Source organism: Lepisma saccharinum, chromosome 17 (assembly GCF_977018435.1).
Source record: "Lepisma saccharinum chromosome 17, izLepSacc3.1, whole genome shotgun sequence".
Lineage (NCBI taxonomy): Eukaryota > Metazoa > Arthropoda > Insecta > Zygentoma > Lepismatidae > Lepisma > Lepisma saccharinum.
The window spans coordinates 23,068,963-23,075,057 of record NC_139245.1 but is presented as its reverse complement, the minus strand read 5'-3'; positions in this window follow the sequence as shown (position 1 = coordinate 23,075,057).

Here is a 6,095-nt window from a genome sequence, read left to right as displayed (position 1 = left end):
TTTCAGAACAGAAAACACTCGCTCTACTGAAGTTCCAGAGAGATGACAAACAAATTCTATAATTTTCTCAAAATTGTCACATTTACTTTCACTTAAATGCAACCGTTGAAAAATCTCTACCCACAGATCTACGCCTTTTATATCAGTGATTGAATCCTTGATGCTATGTAATATCATAGTAACAGTAACAGTTTATCGATGTCAATCACACCTGAACTTTTATCATTGTTTGGGATGACATCATTTATAAATTCTGCCGATTTCTGAATATCCTGCCAGGATACTTCATCAGTTTGTGTTAAAGAAAACCAATTGAATTGATCTGCCCCTTCAAAGCTATTTTCCCACATTTATAAGTATGAAATACACTTATCATAGAAAGAAATAACTTGTTTTCAACAACCTCTAATGTTATTAGTCCTTCATTAATTAGTGAAGTGAATTTCTGTTTTGCAATTTGTGGAATAAAAATGTTACTTTTCCTAGCAAAAAGCTTTTGTTTTAAATCATTATACTTAAGTGAAACCTGTGTTGCAGTGATATCACTTTTTTTTTCCATTTCAAGAATATGTTCTGTGAACACTTGTAGAACTCCATGAATAAACCACATATATGCCTCATTGACAGAATTCTGAAAAAAGTCACAATTTTTGGGCACGAACTTTGAGAAAGAAAATATGCTTTTAACCCATCAAAAATTAGAAAGTATCATATATATGGCTGGTAAAAGACTGAGAAATCGAGTTGAGCTATGAGAGAAAAGTTTATGGTATAACTTCAGCAAATTCAGAGAAGTTTTTTAATTGTTGAACTCTTTTATGGTGTAAATGTAAAAAAAAAAAAATGTCAAAGGGGAGTTGGTCAACGCCATTCTAAACACAATTATGAATAATGTGAACTGTGCAGCCTATCCAGAGTATCTTTCTTCCAAGGTTTTCTTGTCGTTTTTTTTTAAAGTACATTAGTTTTCCCCTCTCTTAACACCCCAAAATTCGTATTGGTATTGTCAGCACAGAAGCATACTACTATTTCGGTCATATTATGGTTGCGTAGTGTTTTGAGAACATGATTTGTTAATATATCTGCGGTTTCTCCACATGCTTCGCCAAATTAATAATTTTATTCTGATGCCTTTTGTAGAAAAAAAATACCTCACAATGAATGGGACTAGTTTTGTATCTAGTCCATTGGAAGCATCCACTGTGATGGTATCAAAATTAGCATGCTCTAGTTCCGAAATTACTCCTTGAAACACAAAGGATCCAATCACATTAACAACGACAGACTCAGTTTTTGTTCATGTACTTGCAAATTTTGGATCATATAGTTTACACAAGAGCCGTGACTGGCAGTCAGCTGACTTGAAACTAAAGTCGTGTTGTACTGCACGGAACGCAAATGTAGCCTCTTTAGCGGCACACACGAGATCATCTTTTTACGGGTCTTTACATTTAAAGAAAGTAGGTAAGGTGGCACTGATTGCAGAAGCTCTTGTCGCTTTGATATGTTTTCCAGTATTTATGTGTTTTACAATATCGCGACAACCACCATACACTATTGAAAATTCTCATTTACATAATAAAACACTTCACTTGAACGTAGTTTGCCCCACTAATGTTCACTCGTTTATAAAGAATAATTATTTTTCCGAATCACTGTTAAAACGGCAACGCCTCTTTACCATATTTGATAGACAATGTTTTCGCACACAATATAAAACTACAGTTGCAGAAAAGCAGAACTACCGATTATCGGATTACCGCACACATCCACACAAGTAGCCACTACTGACTGAAGTAAGACAAATGCAAAGCGAGTAACAGTCAGATTGTGTGGCGTCAACAACAATGGAAACAGCGACAGATTAAACCACTTCAAAGTCAGTAATCACAATTCAGGATTGCCAGTAGACCGAAAAAGGAACTTGGAATGAATATACTTCACAGAACAAATCTTATATTTTATACATCCTTAGGAAAAGTATTGACATTTTAACATTTTTTGCAAAGTATGGTACAGACACGGATGCAATGGTCAAAATACAAACTGTCCATACTAAATATGGACGTATGGTAACCCTACACAATGTACACACCTGTTACGTTTTACTTCAAAGGTGCCCAAAAACTCAGGAGCTGGACAGGGGCAATTATCCCTTTACCCTTAGGCCCAGTAGCTCCTATTCCTCCACACACCGTATATAGTGTTCGAAGTGAAAATTCCTAGCTGAGAATCTGCTTGTTCGAATTAGGGGATCAGGGTTGCTACAATTTTTTGATTATGAAATTCCCTGACATTTCCAGGTTTTCCAGTCAAAAAATGATTTTTTTCCCCCCGACACGTTTATCATGATTTTTGCTTTTGAACCTTGTGTTTTTCAATTAAATATAAAATCTGTTAATTATTATGAATATTCACTTTCACAACTTAGCAAGTTTCATTCTACACACAAGAACACCTGAAAATTCAAAGAGTAAATGTAAAATTACAATCGGCATCATATGTATTGAGTGCTACTACCACGTGCATCTAGCCTTCAGGTTAAGGTAACACATTTACATTATTTCACCATAACAGATCTCCATAATATAAAAACAACAGAAAAAGTTCATAAACCATACACAATTTTTAATTTTCCGGTGGATTTAGTGTCGTAAAAAATGCTGCTTCTGAAGAAATTTTTGTTGCATCTAGGAATTCTATAGGAAATACCAACAAGACTAAGATCTATAAAATAATAGAGGATAACCTCATCTGCACCAACCTTCCCGATAATTACGATCATATTGTCAATGTACTTTTAGTTATCAATCAGATATCTGGACTGCAAATTTTACTTATACAGGGTGTCATTTTAATGGCGCCCACGGACCACAGATTCGTATAGAGGACATCAAAACACACAACATTTCTCAGTAACATTTTTCTCGTTGGTGCGTCGATTCGACGCTACAGCCGTTCAAAAAAGACCGTTTTGCCGCCTGGATGCTGGCAACCCAACACAACATTTGATCGTATCTGTGACGTCATTTCCTACGGTGAAACAGCACACGGCAGGGTTGCAAGGAACACGCAAATTTTGTGAAAAATTACAAACTACCAACTACATTATTAGCTGTAAAACAAAGCGAGAAACGCGTCCAGTAGACCGAAAATCATAGCCTACCAGCCAGAAGATCAGCAGTCATCTCAGGGGAAGAGGGAAGTGAACCAACGATATGAGAAATGGTACAAAACGTATTGAAAATGAAGTGTCAGTATCGGATTTTGTCTCAGCCTACATGTCAAATATCAACAACAATAAATGTTATTGGACTTACAGCTTACATGTGGCTGTTTACGCCCAACTACATGTCAAATATTTGCAAAGTCGTTGAAAGGTTAATATCTACAGGTTTGTGTCCAGATGCTATGTGGTACTTTTGTACTGATAAGGGAAGTATCCGAGGTTCACGTTGTTACATTACGGCTAAAACACGTACAACCAGAGTAACAATTTTATGATGAATCAGTAACGAATGTCCTGTTCACAGCTGCAACTATTACATGTGTATCCGGTGCATGGATAAACACAGTTGTCGGACAGCTTGTATTACTACTACATACTATATCGCTGTATTTTCAACGATTTTTGCCACTTGCCTCATAATGCCCTGAATATACATTATATTAGCCTATGTGTAGCTTAAATTTGGAATTTTGAGTTCTTTCATTTGTATTTTGTCATCTGTTCTGTTTCATTGTGTCACAGACAACTAATATCAGAAGGACGAAGTGGATAGACTAGATTGTAGATGCCAACTTGGTAACTAGATTTGCAAATATTTGACATGTAAACTGAGGCAAAATTCGATATGATTACTTCCACTTGAGTTCTATTTTATTTCTACCATTTTTCGTATCGTTTGTTTACTTCCTGTTAGGTTACAGAACGTGTTTTCTCGTTTTGTTTTACGGTACATAATGTAGCTGATTGTAGCTATATCATTTTTCACAGAATATGTGTGTTCCTGGCAACCCTGCAACGCATCGCTTCACGACGGGATATGACGTCACAAATGCAATCAAATGTTGTGTGTGGTTGCCAGCATTCAGGCGGCAAAATGGGCTTTTTTGGGCGACTGTAGTGCCGAAACTATGCACCAACGATAAAAATGTTACTGAGAAAAGTTGATTGTTTTGATGTCTTCTGTACGTTTCCGTGGTCCGTGGGCGCCATTAAAATGACACCCTGTATATTGTTTCTAATATTTAGTATTATAAAAGTGAAAATTTATTACAGAAATTCGAAGGAACCATCATTTTGCACAAGACTAGGAATCATAAGAATGAAAGGAACAAGTTTCTAAACAATCTTTTTTGGGAGTAGAATCACAAGAACCGAATCCAGAAGTGGAAGTGAACTGCTTGCTCATTTTGCAACTTTTCCACATAGTTTTCCAAATGCGTAGCAACCCTGGGGATAGAAGGGAAGATCACTGTTAAGACAATGCAGTAGGTGGAGGAGGATGCTTATGCAAATTATCCTACATAGCTGGAAGGATGCTTTATAATTTTTTTTAGCTGGAGGGATAGCATCCCCCCCCTCATACACACACTTCGAGCACTGATGATCTACTAACATAATGGTTCTTGTTTCATGAAAAAGTTTTTTTAAGAAATGTCAGTGTTCTATCGAAAATAAATTGAATCGTTAAAATTATGAATAATAATACTGAGGTCCACTAACACCAAAATTAAACACCATGCACGTGTGGCAACAACCCTTTTTTTTGGGGGGGAGGGGAGAGTCCAGTCCATCCAATCGGCATTTCATTGAGTGGCACATTTTCCCATCACCGCTTTATTCTCGCTCTTGTAGCAGATTCCAATTGGCCTTATGATGTTAAGTCCCCATCGACAATCTAGAGGTCCAGGTCAACCCCCCAACTGAAATGATAAGTTTGCTTGAGTACATAACTCATTATTAGTATTAGAAGCATAATGTGAGAGGCTCTTACATTGAATCTTGGCCTAGTGCAGCCAGGGGATGACTTTTCGGGACTGAAGGTGCTCCACTTCAAACTTCAAAAAAGGAGTGTTTTCTATCATTTAAACCATTTCCATACACAGTATTTTTTTGATGTGTGTGTATTGTATGTAACCTATTTTAAAAAAAAAAATGTTTTCAAAAAAATACAAAGAATCACGAACAAAATATTTGACCCTGTGAAGCCTCCCCCTCCTCCAAAAAAGGATCTTGGCTATGCCCCTGCGTTGAAGTAAGAGAAAATATTTCTAATTTCTTCTTCCAGTTACTTGTCAGAGATTCAGACCACCCTGATTTAGTTTTGAGAAACTACTATCATAAGTTGATGACAAAAATGGAAACTATTGTGCTTCTGACCCACTCTGGCATCATCTGGATATTTTTTTTCACTAAGGGAGCCTCCAGTACGAGGGGGTATCGTAAAGTTTTGACAATCACCCTGTTCTAAACGAGATAGAATTGGTGTTTTATATTGAGGAACTTAGGACTTCTCTACATAGTAACCATCCATAGCCACACATTTCTCCCATTGTTTCTTGACCTTCCGAAGGCCCTCGTTGTTGTAGAACTCCCTGGATTGTGACGAAAACCATTGCTCAACCTCCATAATGACATCATCTGTGGTGTCAAATCGCCGACTTTGCTCATTTCGGGAAATAAGAAAAAGTCACTTGGTGCGAGATCGGGAGAATATAGTGGATGTGGCAAGATTTCATAGCCATATTGCCTTTCCTTCTCGATCGCAACTTGCGAAGAGTGAGAGGGTGCATTATCGGCCAGGAGACGAACGCCTTTCGTGAGCATGCCGCGCCGTTTTTCTTTCAGAGCACCTCGCAACTTGTCCAGAAGTGTGCAGTAGTAGTCGCCAGTGATGGTCTGACCCTTCGCAAGGTAGTCTGTGAATACGACCCCGCGACAATCCCAGAAAACTGAGAGCATGACCTTCCCTGCCGACTTCTGCACCTTTGCCTTCTTGGGTGGGGGAAATGGGAATGCTTCCACTCCTTGCTCATGGTTTTGGTTTCTGGATCGTACTGGTAGACCCAACATTCGTCCATGGTTACCA